This window comes from Pinus tabuliformis, chromosome 4_2 (genome assembly GCF_031772625.1).
Source record: "Pinus tabuliformis cultivar Carrire ecotype Pingquan chromosome 4_2, CPIR1, whole genome shotgun sequence".
In the NCBI taxonomy this organism is placed as follows: domain Eukaryota; kingdom Viridiplantae; phylum Streptophyta; class Pinopsida; order Pinales; family Pinaceae; genus Pinus; species Pinus tabuliformis.
The window spans coordinates 145,546,778-145,566,764 of record NC_142304.1 but is presented as its reverse complement, the minus strand read 5'-3'; the positions used below and the strand labels follow the sequence as shown (position 1 = coordinate 145,566,764).

The 19,987-nt window shown below is 42.0% G+C and overlaps 1 protein-coding gene across 2 annotated transcripts in view; it reads right to left on the bottom strand.

Annotated features, from left to right (window-relative positions):
• The window catches only part of LOC149168626 (organic solute transporter ostalpha protein (DUF300)), a 321,148-nt gene that overhangs the window by 211,877 nt on the left and 89,284 nt on the right, over window positions 1–19,987 (bottom strand). The window lies entirely within an intron of this gene.

Below are 19,987 nucleotides of genomic sequence, written 5' to 3'. Positions count from 1 at the left end.
AAAAGATGCAATAATTTTAATAAAAATAAGTGACAACAGTCGTGGCGTTCCAATGTTATAATTTTTCATAAATATTTAAGACAACATCACTAGAATAAAGTCCCATTCATCATCACTCCCACACTCAACATTATGCTCCATTTGTTCTTGTTGTGCCTTAATTGTTGCAAATCCCTTCTGATTTATTTCAATTTTCCCGTCCATCGTACCCTTGGAGACCATGTGCCCATATGATGCTATTAAAATCAAAGAATATATTTTCTTCTGAACCAACGACCAAATGTTATAATTTTTCATAAATATTTAAGACAACATCACTAGAATAGAGTCCCATTCATCATCACCCCCACACTCAACATTATGCTCCTTTTGTTCTTTTTGTGCCTTAATTGTTGCAAATCCCTTCTGATTTATTTCAATTTTCCCCTGTCCATCATACCCTTGGAGACCATGTGCCCATATGATGCTATTAAAATCAAAGAATATATTTTCTTCTGAACCAACAACCCAATGTTTATTGAAACAATTTTTATACAAATTTTGCTTATCTTTGATGTTCCAATTAGCTTCCACCATGGAATCTCTACTTTATAAGACTCTAGCAGCATTTGGATCTTGGTAAACACTTCCTTTTTCCCTACCCAATCATACTGGACAGTCTTGTGTTGGTGATTGTCTTATTGCCATTTATCCCTCCACAACATCATCTTTTGGAGAGAATGGATCTCTAGGCTTGTTAGAGAGATGCCCAATGTAGCAATCTTCAATTGTGAGAATATGTTCTTGTTACCCACCACCTATGGGTAGTATCCATAGGAGAAAAAATTTCTCCTAGATGGTCCTCATCGGGCAACCAGTAGCCCCTTGCAACCACTTGATAGCTCGATGTGCCACTATCTCCACCACCTGAGCCAGCCATGTGGTCACTCGCCCATATATCATGATCGTATGTTTGAGGTGGGCTTCCCGACCCCGAAGGTATGGCTTTTCATTGGTGTAGTTGAGTAAATATGTTTACTTATCATGGACACTTTTGGGCATGGACTGATGGGGGGGTTCTGCAGAAAGAGTAGGCTAGGTATATACTCGTCTCCTTCTTTGCCTAATTTGGTGGTTAGCGTTGTATCCTAGTCCCATGGGATCTCCTTTATTGGCTATTAACTTTAGGTCTAACACTACATGGGAAATCCTGATTTTGGTTTCGTGGTCTCGCCTCCCGACATTATATATATCACTTCCCTCCGCTCGTTTTAATCCCATTTATCACTATTCCCATCCCGAACCACATTTGTCCACTAGGTCCACAAAGGGTTAGCCTCCACCTCACCTTGCCCACACCTTGGGTCGGTCCTAGAATGATGCCCCAGAGGTTGATGCAAATAAAAAGAAAAGAAAAGGTATAAATTGGCCACTCACAACAAGAAATGTACCACAAAATGCAAAAGATATTCGTAACATACAAATTTAGCAGGCAGGCAAAAGTAGAACATGAGCTCTAACCCTTCTGTATGGCCATCACCCTAGTTCCTATGGGCCCTAGATGAGCCCCCTCCACATTAAGGAACCCATGATTGTCCCAACCCCTGGCGGGAAATGAACTGCGTCATGTTAAAGGGGGTATCTACTGTTGTATCCTACAAATCATGCTCTCATTCCTTGGAGCCCTGAGCAGTTATGAAGAAAAATCAATCAAAGGAAAAAGGCATATGAAGAAGGGTGGAAAAACAAAGGCTACTATAACGCATGCATCACGATTGCTCCCTCCTACACTCGTATACCCAAGTGTGGGCTTCCCCTATTATAGCTACCCTTGTACCATGGCATATGGCTCGAAGCTTTCCCTTGATCCCCACTCCATTCCATCATTATATCACATGCCACCTACCACTTGATGGATATATCATGGACATGATACTCCCTTTAAAGGCTGAAACCACCTAATAGGGTCCTTGGTTAACCCTCTTATCGAGTTTGGAGACACCTGTACATGACAAAGCCCACTATGGAAGGGCGCGCCATCACGAAGTGCCCATTTGATTCCATGATTTGTAAGATTTTTTACTTGATTACTCTAATGATTTGTTGTATTGGAGGGCAAGGAGACCCATTGGATTTTATGCAGGATTGCAGGTGGGTCCCCATTTTGGGCTTGGTCTCCGTATACGGTGTCCAAGCCCTCCAAAACGCCACAATAGCGCTTGAAGGGTGAGCATAGAGAGCCATGGGCCTCCACAATAGCAGATAGCACTTCATGGACCCCCAACACCATTCAGGGATTGCTTGTGTTCCACATTTTTGGATGAGGATGATGCGCCTGGATCACCATGCCCAACCAGCTTCACACTTGTACCATACACTTGGCAGAAGTTCCAAGGTCCAGATGAGGATGTGTCTCACCGCAGGAGACAAAGGGAGGGCTTATGTCATCATCCTAGCCCTTACAGATGGTTTACAGGCATTATCGATCTACTTGGAGACCCATGAGGATGTCATTGTGCCCCCACACCCACTTAGGGACACCACATGTGACTTGCTTCAATATCAAGGGGCAAACCCCTTATTCACTATGTTTGGAGTCTATTCACTCACCTTGCCACACTTTGGACTCCACTAGGCCTCTTCAAGGGCTCAACGACTCACTGTATTTACTATGTTTCCCTTTTGAGTGGCTTATCTTTGTACTATGGAGCTATCTTGGTGGCCTTGTCGTCGAGTCATGTCATTAGTGTACATTATTTTATTATTTGGGGCTTAATTAGGACTAATTAGGTAAATCAAACTCATTAGGAATGATATAAATTGATCAAAGCTCATTTGAGTTTCATCATCACTTGCATTTGGATCATTTGTTTCTTCTGGAAATTTCGTTGGGCATTTTGATAGATGAATTGGAGATCTAAATGCATTTCGATGTTTGGAAGAGCTTAATGTCTTGTCTTGGAGCTTTGATTTCTTTGCATTTTGATGATTGGAATAAATTCGCTATACTTGAGAGTACCTCTTTCATGTTTATTTGTAATTTTGTCTCATAAATTGTCTATGGAATATTTTTGTTCATGAAGTTGGTGTAGCTGCTCTTGATGCAAAGTTGTTAGGCTCGTCTTGGTGAGAGACTTTCATATGATCATTGGAATTATCGTGAATTATTGTCCTAGAGTCACAAGAATGTTCATGAATTTCCTTGATAAGTCATCGTTTGCAATATAAAGAAGTATAAATTTCCCTTTGTAACCTAGTTGTTGCTTAGGCCATAATACATATGAAGTTGTTGGGGAACTCCTTGGTTGGAATTAGGCATATCTAAACGTTGATTTCATTTGACCCCTTCTCCCAATTGGCTATGCACTGATCTAGTCTAGGGTGATCATCAAACGAATATCTTTTACACCTCCTTTTCCTCTATTATAGGCCTAACCCTAGTAGGTAACCCAGGGCATCAAGCAAAATCTTTTGTAGCCATTCAAAACCCTTTAATTTTGGTCCACTACGGCATTGGGATTTTCTCAAGAGGCCCTCCAAGTTTGAGGCAAATCTAAAGGTGAAATCTCAAGATATAGCAATCCCTAGCCATAAGACCATCTCTTTCCCTTAGGTTGATTTAGGTTAGTGTCCTCACTTGGATCATTGCATTTAAAATTCAAGAGAGAATTTGTCCTCTAATCATATTCTCCTCCCTACACTAGTCAAGCCCCTCTAGTGTTGATCAACTCCACATCCTTGACCTAGTTTGGGTCCACTTTGGTTCTTTGTGGTCCCGCAACTTTATAACTCAAATTCCAAAAGGATTGCATAGAAACCATTTCTCCACAAGGATTCTTAGGTCAAGGAAGTTTCCCGTCAAGGGATATTCCTCAAACCTAGGCTTAAGAATCCTCTTAACCCTTCCTAGAGAGCCCATCACCTTGCTTCTTAAGCAAGCCACTCAATTTTCTCTTGTGAATAGGTTCTAGAGATCACTCTCCACCCATTCATTGACATATTCATCCTTCTGATTCCTCTTATATTGGGTTTCGTCCCATCGGTGAAAGTCCGTAAGGAGAAGGGAGCCATAATTGAGGTGACAGTGGGCTATTGCTCCATTGTTGCCATTTGACCTAGTAGTTACTCTATATGATCCCCTCCTAGGACCCCTGCTAGTTTGAGCGATAACATTTTCGCGCCATTGTCGGGGACATGAGACGTGTGTCTTGTTCCCATATGACATTACTAATATATCCTTTTGGTGACTCCATTGGAAGAACGAAGCCCTAGTTCTACATCGAACTTCAAAGTCAATGTTTGTAGGGTGAATCAAGCATCTCTCAAGGCATTTCAAGTTCACCCTAGCGACTCCAAATATAGAATCTTATAAAAAAATTGCATCGCAATAAATGGATCATTGAAGAGGCCTATTTTATATGTTTCAAGACGATGACCCTTGACCCAATGACCATGAGGAGTTTGATTCGCCTCTTGATGAATCTCTTGGGAGCCATGAAATTGAGGAGCCTTCCCAATGCCTTGAAAGTGAGTTGTGATTCTTCCCAAGATATGATGATTGTAGTTGACCTTGTTCCTTCCTCGATAATCAAGATGATGTGATTGTGGATGTGTATGAGCCTTCTATCTCTTCATGCCATGAGGAGGATATGCACGAGCTTGCTATTCATCGAAAATTTATGAGCTTGGTTCTTGAGTTCTCCATATGCTTGTTGCAAGAAAGGTTACACAAGTTGAATTCTTATCTTCCCTCCTCATCCATAACCCTTGATGCATGGTCCTCAAATGTTCCTGCACCCCACCCTTACCATGCATCAAGCAAATCTTGCAATTGGAAAAGTAATCTTTGCGTCCCCTGCCTTATGATGGTTCATAAAAGAAAATGCTTTTTGTATTGATTTAATGATATGTTGATTACATTGGCTATATTATTACACTTAGCATTTGCATAATGTAACATGCATGGTAGGGTAGGATGCATGGCACCATGCATACTGATTTTTGCATAGCTACTATCGTTAGGTGATATTATCATGCTAAAATAATTGCATTTAGATTAAATGTTTACTTCTTGTTTATTTTTATGGCCTAATATAAGCGTGGGTGATCATAAGACGTCGTAGAAACATGCTACCCCATGTGCTCAATTTGTGATATGTGCAGGTGATAGGTCTACGATCCCAAGAGATTTTTGGTATTTTCATGACCTCCCCATTCGAGTACATTCGTGCACTCTTTTCAGAGATCAATTCCCAGTTGGAGCCAGATGTTACCCGCCACCTGTGGGTAGTATCCATAGGACAAATTTTTTATCCTATATGGTCCTTAGCCGATAGCTAGTAGCCCCTTACAGCCACCAAATAGCTCGATGTGCCACTATCTCTGTCACTTGAGCCAACCACGTGGTCCCTCGCCTGTTGAAGGAAGTGTAACTAGGTTGGGTCTTCATAAATATAACTTTGACATTTGTATTTATTCAAGAAAAGAGAAATTATTTTTATATTATTTGTCAATGAGTTTCTTGCTCATTGAAGTAGGTCAAGCACATGCTTAAGTGTTTCTAGGAAGTCAAAAGGTCAATGCATTTATGTAAGACCCTTAGCCTTAGAGGGCATGTTACACTATGTATATAATTGTATTAGAGTCAAAAGGAATACCTCCAAGCAAAGTCAAAGTTATCTCCTTGCAACGAAAGCCTTCAAGCAGCAAAATGGTGAAGAAATAAACAAGTCGACCTCAAGTCTTCATGTCAGCCTCAAGTCGGCTCAAAAGAAGGAGACAAACTTCTATATAAGGAGCCATTAGACCTCCTCAACGTAGAAGAGAATTATCTCTGAAATCAGCAATATAGAGGATGAGTAAAGGGTACCAAAAGGAAAGTATAAGGGTCTCCAAGTGCAGCGAAGAAGAAGGGGAAGAAGAGCGAAGTTCTAGACTCTTTCTAGGGTTAGAAAGAGTCACAAGTGTGAAGAAAAGGGAGGATTGTACGCGGGTATAACAGCAGTAACATAACAGTCAAGTATCCATCTTTTTTGGGGCTATATCTTAGGCCTACAAGGCCTCTCACTCAAGCGAAGAAGTCCCTCCCTCAAGCGAAGATAAAAAGAGCCTAAACTACAAGCTAACCTAACCTATCACATGTGCGAGAATTTAGGGCTGTTGTATAGTCATATAAGTTTGCATATATATCTCAAGAAGAATTTCATTGGAGCAAGAAAAGGATGTCTCCATAAGCAAAGGACATAACCAAGAATTAAAGAAGGAACATCTCATCTAGAAGCTCACATAAGCAAGGTCTATCACTAGTTGCCGAAAGAAGTAGGAGGACGAAGTGCTAGAAGAAGGAGGATGAAGTGCCGAGAAAACAAAGTGTCGAAAGAAGGAAGGACTTGACTTGTGCTTGGAGGATATTCTTAGGGTCTAGGGTTTGGCATTGATCAATAAGAAACTTCAATAAGAGAAACTTACCGAAGGGTTTTCCTCTCTAAGAGAGAGAGGTTTTGGCCCTGGCAGAGAGCCAACATCTATGTTCTTGTCTTTATGTTTTTGGTACAGTTTTATGAAACACACACACTAATAATAAGAAGAAGATCAAGCTAAGATAATTGTAAAAGTGCTTCACAAATTGTTATCAAGCAGTGAAGAATCACACTACACCAAGGAAAGGGCATCTCAAGAACACTCATCAAAGAAGGACATCTACAAAGTTGAACCATCAAGCCAAGATGTCTCAATCACTTCAAGGACAAGAAGGTCTACCATCTATCATTCATCAAGGAAGACTACAAAGCAAGAAGAAGAGCCTTACATAAAGGCACCCAAAAAGAAGAGAAGATCAAAGAGGGACCTACGTCATCTACAAGTCATCAAGAAAATCTCATCATCAAGCAAGTCCACTTGGAGAAGGAAACTTGAAGAACATCAAGATCCTAAGAAGGCAAGCCATCAAGTCTTCAAGGAGAAAGCAAATCCACTACATCTAAAAATCTATCAAGTATATGTCCCCTTCTGAATATACATCAATGTCTTTTTGCAAGGAAAGCAACAAATTGGTAGGTACCAATAACTTTCTTGCATGAAAGAAGAGGATTGATTTACTTCTCAAGGAGAATGAACTTCTAGAACATGTCAAAGGGAATATCACTATCCCTGTTAAGGAACAAACCCAAGCCTTAGCCAAGTACAATAAGGATGAGACAAGAGCTCAAAGGATTCTAATAGAATCTATTAAGGACTCTCTTGTTCCTTGTGTCTCCAAATTTAAAACATCAAAAGAAATCTATGATAAACTAGTAGAGCTATTCTTTGTAACCACAGCTGGAGAAGTGATATCTCTAACAAAAGAATTGTACAAGATGAAGATATCAAAGGAAGGAATAGCTCCCTACTTCATGAAGATCTCTGAGATGAGAGATCAACTTCAAGAGCTAGGGGAAGTCATGTCCGACAAAGAAATGACCACTGTAGCACTCAATGCTCTACTTGAGGATTGGGGCAACTTCACATTAAGCATAAATGCCAAGAAGGAAGCTACCACACTAAGTGAAATGCGGTCTCTATGCAAAACAGAGGAAACCAGACTCAAAGCCAAGGAAGATGTGGGATCAAAGGAGCAAGCTTTTGCTACCATGCTCAAGAGAGGCAAAATTTGGCAAATTTGGTCCACGAAGAATGAACAACAAAGATATGTCCAAAGTCCAATGCTTTGGATGCCAAGAATATGGACACTACAAAAGGAATTGTCCTAAACTCAAGAAGGACAACAAAAACAAAAGAAAAAGGGAAGAAGCTCATGTGACTCAAGAAATGAAAGAAGAAGACAAAAAGCAAAAGAAGGAAGATGCTCTGAATCTCTACTATGACTAAGTCTACTTCTTTACTTAAAGTCTTCTTTCAAAGTTTTGAGTAGTATAGGAGCATGTAGGAATAGAATAAAATTGCATGGATGGAAACATCTTTTAGAATCTAGAAGTATGATGTACATAGAGTTCAAAATGTTCATGTAGAAGGAGCATTTATAATAAAACAAAATACATGGTTAGAAATATCTTCTAGAATATAGGAGCATGGTAGATATAGCTCAAGATATCCATATAGAAGGAGCATACCTAGAATAGGACCTCATCCACAATGAAAGAAAATTGATCATGATTAAGAATCTTAGAAGACCTCCATCATCAAAAAGAAAGAAACATTTGCAGGATAAGGGTCTTCAAGATCCCATGATGGAATCTTCAAAAGAAGATTCATAAACAAAAGCAGATGTCTCATTGGGAGTCCCATTCATGGGATTCAAGAAAAGGATGATATGCAGGCAAGCTAAGATGAAGCAAGAAGGGCCACTCCAAGGACAACCAAATAAAGCTAAGATGATCAAAAGAGAATCAAGATGAGGTATGTATGCATCAAAGTTTAGTCATGTTATCATATGTATATTATTGAGTCATGGGAATAGTTCTATGACATGATCAAGTATGAAAGAATCTCTTTCACCAATAACATGCTTGAAGGCATGTACTAGAATGCAATGAAGGTCAACAAAAGGAAAATACTCACATAAGGAGTATAAGATTGTTGACTAAGAAGCAAGAAGAAATGTTGATAGCACTAGAAGCAAGCAATGAAGAAGTGCCCCCCCAAGGAGCACAAGGTGGTTGACCTATCTATCCAAGAAGAAGTAAGTGAAGAAAGATATCAAGCATGTAAACAACACCATGATCACCAAGAATCACTATCTAACAAGATACTTTGAAGACATCTCCTGAGAGAAGGCATGACAACTCCGAAAAAGGAAGAAAAAGATCAAAGGACCCTTGACACTTGTGAAGGCCTTGGAGATATGAAAGGTGCAAATAACTGATTCTACTCTACGAATATGTCATGATGAAGAAACCATCCAAAAAAAGCACCATTTAATGTTGAAGCAATATTAGGATGAAGTTGTGAAGGCCTACTAGATCAAAGCATAGGAGCAAGCAAGTACAAAGAAGCATCCATGTGAAGAGTAGTCTCGAGCATAGACAAGATGACAAGAGAACCTAATATATGACAAGAAGGCCACTTTCCACGAAGGAAGCGGTGACATGACAAACCGGGAAGGAACGTGATCGATGGATGGTGCCCTACCAAGCATAAATTCGAACAAAAACTTCATGATATCAAAGAAGGAGATCAAGCAGCTGGAGGACCCACGAAGAATAAGTTGTAGATGAATGGACAAGTCCCTAACTAAGAGGGAGTTATAGCAAGTTCCCAATTACAAAGGAATGTGGACAAGTACCTTGTTAAAGGATACTTGGGCATGTCTTTCTCAATTGAGAGGAAGTGATAGACACAACATTTTTGTTTTCATTTGAGAAGAAAGAATGGGATAATTGGGTAATCATCTAGCATCTGATACTCTTTGAGAATGTGTAGGGCATCCAAGACAACAGTAGGCAAGAGGACCGATATTCTTTGAGGGCTAGGAACCCACAATAAGAATAGTCCTAGAAGGTCATACTCGGTGAACACCCGGGTGGGTATGTACCTTGAGAGACAATGACTAAGGTATCTATAAGTCATTGGTCTCGCCAACATTGTGCTCTGATCTATTGAGAGATAGAATTGTTAGTCAAAGCTTTGTTGTGGAATCAATGTTGGTTATTATGATGTTGTAACAGATGGATTGCAAATCCGGTTTCGCTTATGTGAATTCTTCAAGATTGAAACATAGCTAACACTTTGTAATGTTGTACGAATAACTCCCTAGTTAAGAGGGAGTGTTGAAGGAAGTGTAACTAGGTTCGGTCTTCACAAATGTAATTTTGACTAGTGTTCTTGCTCATTGAAGTAGGTCAAGCACATGCTTAAGTGCTTCTAGGAAGTCAAAAGGTCAATGTATTTACGTAAGACCCTTAGAGGGCATGTTACGCTATGTATATAATTGTATTAGATTCAAAAGGAATACCTCTAAGCAAAGTCAAAGTCATCTCCTTGCAACGAAAGCCTTCAAGCAGCAAAATGGTGAAGAAATAAATAAGTCGGCTCAAAAGAAGGAGACAGGCTCCTTATAAGGAGCCATTAGACCTCCTCAACGTAGAAGAGAATCATCTCTGAAATAAATGAGATAGAGGACGAGTAAAGGGTACCAAAACGAAAATCTAAGGGTCTCTAAGTGCAGCGAAGAAGAAAGGGAAGAAGAGCGAAGTCCGGGAAGAAGAGCGAAGTTATGGACTGTTTCTAGGGCTAGAAACGGTCACACGTGCGAATAAAAGGGAGGACTCTATGTGGATATAACAGCAGTAACATAACAGTCAAGTATCCATCTTTGTTTGGGCTAGATCTTAGGCCTACAAGGCCTCTCACTCAAGTGAAGAAGTCCCTCCTCCATGCGAAGATAAAAAGAGCCTAAACTACAAGCTAACCTGTCACACGTGCGAGAATTTAGGGTTGTACTACAGTCATATCAATTTGCATATATATCTCAAGATGTATTTCGTTGGAGCAAGAAAGGAGTGTCTCCATAAGCAAAGGACATCACCAAGAATTAAAGAAGGAACATCTCATCTAGAAGCTCACATAAGCAAGGTCTATCACTAGTTTTTGAAAGAAGTAAGAGGGTGAAGTATCGGGGAACGAAGAGCCGAAAGGAGGAGGATGAAGTGTCGGAAGAAGGAAGGACTTGACTTGTGCTTGGAGGATATTCTTAAGGTCTAGGGTTTGGCATTGATCAATAAGAAGCTTCAATCAGAGAAACTTACCGAAGGGTTTTCCTCTCTAAGAGAGAGGTTTTGGCCTTGGCAGAGAGTCAACATCTGTGTTCTTGTCTTTATGTTTTTGTAGCAGTTTGATGAAACACACACACTAATAATAAGAAGAAGATCAAGCTAAGATATTTGTAAAAGTGCTTCACAAATTGTTATCAAGCAATGAAGAATAACACTACACCTAATTGCCCTAGATTCTTCAACATCACCCATCTGTCATGATCGTATGTTTGAAGTTGGGCTTCCTGACCCTGAAGGTATGGCTTTCCATTGGTGTAGTTGAGTAATTTTGTTTACTTATCAAAGACACTTTTGGGCATGGATTGGTGGCGAGATTCGGTAGAAAGAGTAGGCTAGGTATGTACTCTTGTCTCCTCTGCCTGATTTGGTGGTTAGCCTTATATCCTCTTGTGGGATCTCCATCACTATTAGCTTTAGAGTTGGCACTACATGGGAAATCCCTAATTTGGTTGCATGGTCACGCTTCCCGACACCATATACATCACTTCCCTCTGTTCATTTTAACCCCATTTATCACTTTCCCATCCTGGTCCACATTTGTCCATTGGGTCCACAAAGGGTTAGCCTCCCCCTCCCCTTGGCCACACATTGGGTCAGGCCTAGAACAATGCCCCAGAAGTTGATGCAGTGAAAAAGAAAAATAAAAGCATAATTTGGCCACTTACAACCAGAAATGTACCACAAAATGCAAAAGATGGTTGAAGCAAACAAATTTAGCACGTGGAAAAAAAGTCGAACACGAGCTCTACCCCTTATTTAAGGCCATCACCCTGGTTCCTATGGGCCCTAGATGAGCCCCCTCCACATTGAGGAACCCATGACGGTCCCAACCCCTGGTGGGCAATGAATTGCCCCACCTTAAAGGGGGTATCTATTGTTGTATCTACAAATCATGCTCTTATTCCCTGAAGCCCCGAGCAATTATGAAGAAAAATCAATCAAAGGCAAAAGGCATATGAAGAAGGGTGGAAACAACAATCGAGGTAACTCATGTACCACGATTGCTCCCTCCTACACTCATATACCCAAGTGTTGGCTTCCCCTATTATAGCTACCTTGGTAACATGGCATGTGGCTTGGAGCTTTCCCCTAATCCCCACTCCATTCCATCATTATATCACATGCCACCTACCACTGGATGGATATACCATGGACATGTCACCCCATTTAAAGGCTAAAACCACCTAATAGGGTCCTTGGTTAACCCCCTTATTGAGCTTAGAGACATCTCTACATGCCAAAGCCCACTATGGAAAGGCATGCCATTATGGAGTGCCCATTTGATTCCATGATTTGTAACCTCTTTTACTTGATTACTCTAATGATTTGTTGTATTGGAGGGCAAAGGGATGCATTGTATCTTATGCATGATTGCAAGTGGGTCTCCATTTTGAGCTTGGTCTCCCTATACGAGGTCCAAGATCTCCAGAGAACCACAGTGGCACTTGTAGGGTTAGCATAGAGAGCCATGGGCCTTCACCATAGAAAAAATCACTTCATGGATGCCCAACAGCATTCAGTGATTGCTCGTGTTCCACCTTTTTGGATGAGGATGACGCACCTGGATCACCATGCCTAGTCGGCTTCACACTTGTACCACACACTTGGTAGAAGTTCTAGGGTCCAGATGAGGATGTGTTTCACCGTGGGAGACAAAGGGAGGGCTTATGTCATCATCCTATCCCTTACAGATGGTTTACAGCCATTATCAATCCACTTGGAGACCAGTGAGGATGTCATTGTGCCCCCACACCCACTTGGGGACACCACATGTGACTTGCTTGGATATTGTTGACCCTCGGATTGTACAAGCACCGCAACAACTACTCAGGGCAAGGGTTGTCACTATGATCCCTGCCCACTGCTTTCTAGTTGTCTCCCAACAACATGCTATGGGGGGTAGTCCCTGTGGAAATGGGATGATGGAAAGCAAGCTGAGAGCTAACTTTGCCCGGGAGACACAGTTGAGTGCCCTAGCTACTTGGTAAAAATTTAGCAATATTTAAAGATTTAATTAGATTTGGAATGGAGACCAATGCCTTATGGAGTCAAAATTCTTGCTTATTATAAATTATGACCAAGTAACTGGATGGACAACTGCTGCTTAGATGAATAACTAACCTATATGAAGTGCAAGTCTTAAAATCTAAGTGCGATGAAAGGATCTTGGTTAGTTTTAGATTATATGCCTAGTCTAAATGGAACCTTTCCCTGGACTATTTTGAGAATAGTCTTCAGAGTAAGTTGTGGGATGGAAGCCAATGGGAAGCAAGCACAAGCTTGATTAACGATACCTCCCCCATGTTCCAACCACCCAGTGCCTCCCGTGCTGTAGAGACTGTGGCTCTAATGACTGCAAAGCCACTGTGTTAACCACTAAGAAAGGTTGAATCCCTCAAGCCAAATGACAAAGTTTTGTCCTAGGACTCTATCAACCAAGCTTAAGCTTGGAGGTAAATATTTAATCCAAGCTAAGCCTAGAATGCTTATGCAATCATAATGAGTGAAATTCTTAGTTTTGAGATTAGCTTAATGCTTTAAGTACTTTAAGTTATGATGTATCCTTAATGACAAGAGTACCTATCAGTGAGTTATGTGCAATCTCACAACCAAGAAAGTGTCAATTTGCTTTGTGCCAAAAATAGATCAATCCACAAGATATTAGATCAATGAAAAAAAAGAAAGGAACTTAAAACACTTATCCACTTATCAATTACCCAATGGTTATCAACACAAGATGCCAATCACAATAGCTCACGATATTCCAATAACGATTTTATAACAAAAATACCAATGATCTTATGCCAATCTTATAATGCCAATTGGATGTCCAAAACACATATAAGAGAGGGATACCTCAATTTAGATTTCAAATGCCCAAAGTAACTCAAACCATTAACAAGATTAGAACTTAGATGTGAGCGATTTTAGTGCCAAGTTAACAAATTCTCAAAACCAATCACAAGATAAGCAATTATTAGAGCCTAACACATAAACCACTATAAACCAAGTAAATGTTGAGGAGCTACTTATGATGCAATACGGGACAACAACCAATATCTCACTTCAAAACAAGGAAATTGCCAAACATATGAATCATAAGATGACCAATGAGTAATCTAATGACTTGTCAATGTAAGTTAGTGAATTTCAGCCCACCTATAATGAGTTACTAACCAGTGTTGCAAACATATCGATAACATCCCGATTTTATCTTGAGGGAGAAGGCCCTCTAAGGGCTAGCGACTAAGCTTTTGTTGATTTTGTGTAGCATTGGATGTGCTCTAGCCACGAAATTTGGTGGAGAGGCTAAGGCATATGATATCTCCAAGACCCAAAAATCATTTCGAGAAATTCGACCCGGATGAAAAAATATTAAAATAATTAATATTTTTAATGAGTTCCTAAGTCTAAACTTACGAAAATTAAAATATTAATGTGTATTAATATAATATGCGTGAGAAAGTTCTAAGTGGCGAGGATCAAGCCAGTTCTAATCTTAGTTGTTGATTAGGGACTTAATCTCGACTGTTGAAACGTCAACAGGAAAAGTATAAGAGGAGGCTTGAGGGTCAGTTGGAGACACACCAAGTTGATCAGTCAGTTCGATTTTCTGGGGCGAGGTTTGCTGAGGAAATCGAGCAAGTGATCTGTTGCAGCGAGGGGAAGTTCGACAGGCGACCGAGAATACATAGCAGATAGGTAGTGAAAGTGCTAGAGAGACAGTGCAGAGCCAAGGAGGGCTGACGCAGAGGCAGCCAGGATTGACGCAAAGGCTAAGGAGGCCAACGCAAGGATGCAGAAGGTCGTAAAGCTGACGCGGGAAGCTCAGACAGTTGCAGGGCTAACGCTGGCTTGAAGAGGCCGCGGTAAGGAATTTTTGTGGGGCAGACAGGGAACTGATCAGCAAACACAAAACCGTAAGAGGGTGACGTAGTCCCTAGACGATGACGCAGTTCCAAAAGATAGCTTGGAGCAGCTTTCATTGTCCAGCTGGGGAACAGTCGAAGTCACTGTAGGGCCAATCATCTGGTCACTAATTATCTAGAATATCTATCTCCGGAGAAAGGTATTACTGCCGAGGATAATCTCTAAAGGGTGAGCCAGTTCTGGCACCCTAGTTGTATTCAGAAATCTGCATAATAATAAAACCCTCATATTTGTTGCACCGTTTCCCCAAATTGGGTTTTTCTAGGGACGATTGTCCAAAAATAACAGTGTCCCTTGTGTGATTGTCTCAGTTTATTTCAACGCATGATCTGTATATCTGTGAAGGCTGCAATAGTGTTTACTTCGATGTTTATGCAATTAAATAACTTGTTAATGTAAAGAAAAAGTAGGAGATAGTAAACCAGTAATTACAGTAGGGGTTTCTAATGTGTTAGATTCAGAAATTTTCACATGGTATCAAAGCGATTGCAGATCGCAGGCGACTGAAGACACCAGCCCAGAAATCTGAGAAACTGCAGCAGAGAAGTAGTTCTCCCGAGAGACGGCGTTGTTCCAGAGCTGAAGAGGCAAGAGGAAGAGAGGCGCAATGCAGGAGGGTGACATAGAGGCTCACACAATGCCTGCGTCAACACTCTGAGCCAGGAGAAGGGCCACCGCAAAGGCAGAGGGGGAGGCAGAGGGGGATTTTGATTTGAGGACTAGTGGGACATTGTTTCAGTCGGTGAAGAACAATGTCTAAGGAGACTGAACCAAGGTAGAGGGAAGCACTACCTCGACAGATTTCTAGAAAAGAAATCTAGATCCGAGTTGCAGTGGCAAAGGAGGATTGGAGAGGAGTGATTCGACAGTTGAACGGATGATTTCCTAGAGGGAAAGTAGGACTCAGAGGGAGTCTAGAGAAGAGGTGCATAGGTGGCAGGGAACGGATTGAGGGATCAAGACAAATTGGACGGGGCTTCAAATTTTGTCATCTGGAAGGCTAGGATCCTGGAAATCCTAGATAAACAACACATCAAGGAATATGCCTTGAGATCAGTAGTTGTCCCAATTGACCCTAATGCAAATGAGAAGTATGAGGAGGCTTGGGCAAAGGCGAAATGCATGATCCTAGACGGGGCCAAGGATCATGTCATACCACATATTGCTGAGAAGAACACAGTAAGGGAGATGTGGCAGACGCTGACCACCTTATACCAGGACTCTTTCATGCAGCGTAAGATGTTATTGGAAAATCAGCGGAGGTCATATCAGATGCAAAACGGAGAGGAGATAGATCCATTCCTTCTCAGGTTGCAAGGAATTCGCGACTAACTTACTTTCGTGGGGTCTACATTGGATCCAGAGTTCATGGTCAGGACTGCTCTGAATGCAATCTCCGAGGACTGGGAGACGTTTGTCCAAAGCATTTTGGGCAGAGCAACTCTCCGCAGTTGAGAGGAGAAATGGGCATCTCTTCGACAAGAAGAGATCAGGAGATTGACCAAGGCAAAGAGTAGTGGTAAAGGAGTTCGAATCAAGAAAGAGGAGGAGGAGGATGCAACTCTAGCATCAGCGGGACAACAACAGGTTCAGAAGAGAAAGAAGAAAGACATCTCCAAGGTCAAGTGCTTCAACTGTGGGGAGTTGGGCTACTATGCCTCTAAGTGCTCCAGGAAGAAAGGCAAGGGAGAAGCTTCTGACTCAAAGGCTGCTCCAACAAAGGCGGAGAAGGATGTCAAGACAATGACGATTGTGCCATGAGTGTTCATGCACCTCTAAAGAAGAGTTGGGGAGACATAGAGTTGTAGTCGAGAGGACTACATGCAAAGGGGCAGGATCCTTGAGGTGCCCAAACTCTTGGATCACATACGGCTACGGGAGCCCTTAATGACAGTAGCATGATGACAGGTGTCGGGTGGAGCAAGGTGTGATGGAGCGGCAAGGCAGTGCTAGAGTGTAGAAGTTTGTAGCAGTGCAGTGGAGGTTACATAGTGCGAGAGGCACAAAGGTGTTTGCAACAGCGCAGTGGCAGCAGATGGAGCACATGATAGTAGCAGAGGTAGCTTCAACATCACGAGGCTTCCAGACTGACTAGGATGTCAATGTATGGGTGAAGTCAGTTACGTATTTCTCGATAATTGAGTTGCAATGCAACAATTAGCAGTGACAGTGCTATGGGCAGCATTAGGCGGCATTTTGAGAGGGAGCTACAGTACATATGTAGTAGTGGAAATGGCAATGTCATGGGCAGCAGTACAGTAAGAAGCAGTGCAGTGGATGTGGGGCAGCAGGCCAAGCATCAACACAGAGGAGTGATGCGGAAGATCAGTGTGATGCTTCTATGGTGAAGCATTGCTAGAGCACATTCCTCGCTAAGAGGGAGTGTTGATTTTGGGTAGCATCAGATGTGCTCTAGCCACGAAATTTGGTGGAGAGGCTAAAGCAGATGAGATCTCCAAGACCCAGAAATCGCTTGGAGAAATTCCACCCAGATGAAGAAATATTAGAATAATTAATATTTTTAATGAGTTCCTAAGTCTAAACTTAGGAAAATTAAAATATTATTGTGTATTAATATAATATGGGTGACAAAGTTCTAATTGACAAGAATCAAGCCAGTTCTAATCTTAGTCGTTGATTAAGGACTTAGTCCCGGTCATTGAACCGTCAACAAGAAAAGTATAAGAGGAGGCTTGAGGGTCAGTTGGAGACATTCCAAGTTGATCAGTTAGTTCGATTTTCTGGGGCAAGGTTTGCTGACGAAATTGAGCAAGTGATCTGTTGTTAGCAAGGGGCAATTCAGCAAGAGGCCGAGAATACATATCAGAGAGGTAGTGAAAGTGTCGGAGAGACAACGCAGAGCCAAGGAGGGCTGATGCAGAGGCTAAGGAGGCCAACGCAGAGGACATAGAAGGTTGTAAAGCTAATGCAGAGGTTGACGCAAGCAGCGGAGGGCTGCAGGGCTGAAACTGGCCTGAAGAGGTTGCACTGAGGAATTTCTCTGGGGAAGACTGGGAGTTGATCATCTGACGCAGAACCTGAGGAGGGTGATGCAATCCCCATACGGTGACGCAATTATAGAAGATAGCTTGGAGCAGCTTTCACTGTCCAACTAAGGAACAATCAAAGTCACAGTCGCGCCAATCATCCGGTTGCTAATTAGCAGGAATATCTGTCTCCTGAGAAAGGTATTACTGCCAAGGACAATCTCTGAAGGATGAGCCATTTCTGGAACCTTAGTTGCATTCAGAAATCTGCATAATAATAAAACCCTCATATCTAATGCACCGGTTTTCCAAATTGGGTTTTTCGAGGGACGATTGTCCAAAAATAACGGTGTCCCTTGTGTGATTATCTCAGTTTATTTCAGTGCATAATCTGTATATCTATGAAGGTTGCAATAGTGTTTACTTCGATGTTTATGCAATTAAATAACTTGTTAATGTAAAGAACAAGTAGGAGATGGTAAACCTGTAATTACAGTAGGGGTTTCTGATGTGTTAGATTCGGAAATTTTCACGTGGTATCAGAGCAATTGGAGATCATAGGCGATTGAAGACACCAACCGGGAAATCTGAGAATTCGCAGCAGAGAAGCAACTAACTCGAGAGATAGCGTTGTTCCAGAGCTGAAGAGGCAAGAGGAAGAGTGACGCGGTGCAAGAGGGTGACACAGAGGCTCACGCAGTGCTTGCATCAGCACTCTAAGCCAGGAGAAGGGCTAGCGCAAAGGCAGAGGGGGGCCAAATCAGGCTCACGCAAAGCCATGTCATCTTTCTGTACCAGGAAGGATTGATGTAGTTGGTCGAGAGAAGCTGCTTAAGCCCACACATTGATTGCGCAGAGCCTGAAGGGCTCAGATTCTTCACTTGTCGGGGCTAAGGGAGTTATGCAGATTTTGATTTGAGGAGTTGGTGGGACACTGTTTCAGTCAGTGCATAACAGTGTCTAAGGAGACTGAACCAAGGTAGAGAGAAGCATTACCTTGACAGATTTCTAGCCAAGAAATCTAGATCTGGGTTGCAGCAGCAAAGGAGGATTGGAGAGGAGTGATTGGGCAGTTGGTCGAAGGATTTTCTAGAGGGAAATCAGGACTCAGTGGGAGTGTAGAGAAGAGGAGCAGAGATGGCAGTGAAAGGGTTGAAGGAGCGGGACAGAATGGATGGAGCTTCAAATTTTGTCATCTGGAAGGCCAAGATCCTGGCAATCCTGGATAAACATCGCATCAAGGATTATGCCTTGAGAATAGTAGTTGTCCTAGTTGACCCTAATGCAAATGAGAAGTATGAGGAGGCCCGGGCGAAGGTGAAATGCATGATCCTAGACGAGGTCAAGGATCATCTCATACCACATATTGCTGAGAAGAACACAGAAAGGGAGATGTGGGGAACGTTGACCACCTTATACTAGGGTTCTTCCGTGCAGCGGAATATGTTATTGGAAATCAGCTGAGGTCATATCAAAAGCAGAAAGGAGAGGAGACAGATTTGTTCCTTCTCAGGTTGCAAGGAATTCGCGACCAACTTACTTCCGTGGGGTCTACACTGGATCCAGAGTTCATGGTCAAGACTATTTTGAATGCAGTCTCTAAGGATTGGGAGACATTTGTCCAAAGCATTTTGGGCAGAGCGACTCTCCCCAGTTGAGAGGAGATGTGGGCAGATCTTCGTTAGGAAGAGCTAAAGAGATTGACCAAGGTGGGGAGTAGCGGTAAGGGAGTTCGAATCAAGAAAGAGGAGGATGCAACTCTAGCATCAACAGGACAACAAGGGGTTTAGAAGAGGAAGAAGAAAGATATCTCCAATGTCATGTCCCTTCTCAAATATATTAATCACGCAGTGCAGCTACACAATTTTGGCATCATTTTTGGATTAGGAGGAGGACTCCACACCCAAAACTTTGGAACTATAGGAAATTCTACTTATTTCTGGTAGCTAGTGGAATGTGGGGGCCACTCACATGAATAATTCGAACTTGGCCAAGGAATGTGTTGGAGGGAATTGAATTAGTGGAAGTAGGGGCCCACAAGAGGCTAAGGGGACCCAAAGTGATAAAAGAGGAAGGAGCTCTCATTTTGCAGCATTCTGATCATTTGACATACAAACTTATCTTTGTACACTCTGCTTAATGAGTCTACCGACTGTTTAGCCACGAGTCTTCCGCAGGGAAGATTCAACCTCTACTTCGGGGGACTATCCATGCTCGCCCTAGGGAGGTTGATCCACATAGATTGCAGGAGTTCTAGCATCGACATGCAGTCCATCCAGCCACGCAAAGGATGAGGCTATGTACTTTCTGGGCAGCCAGAAA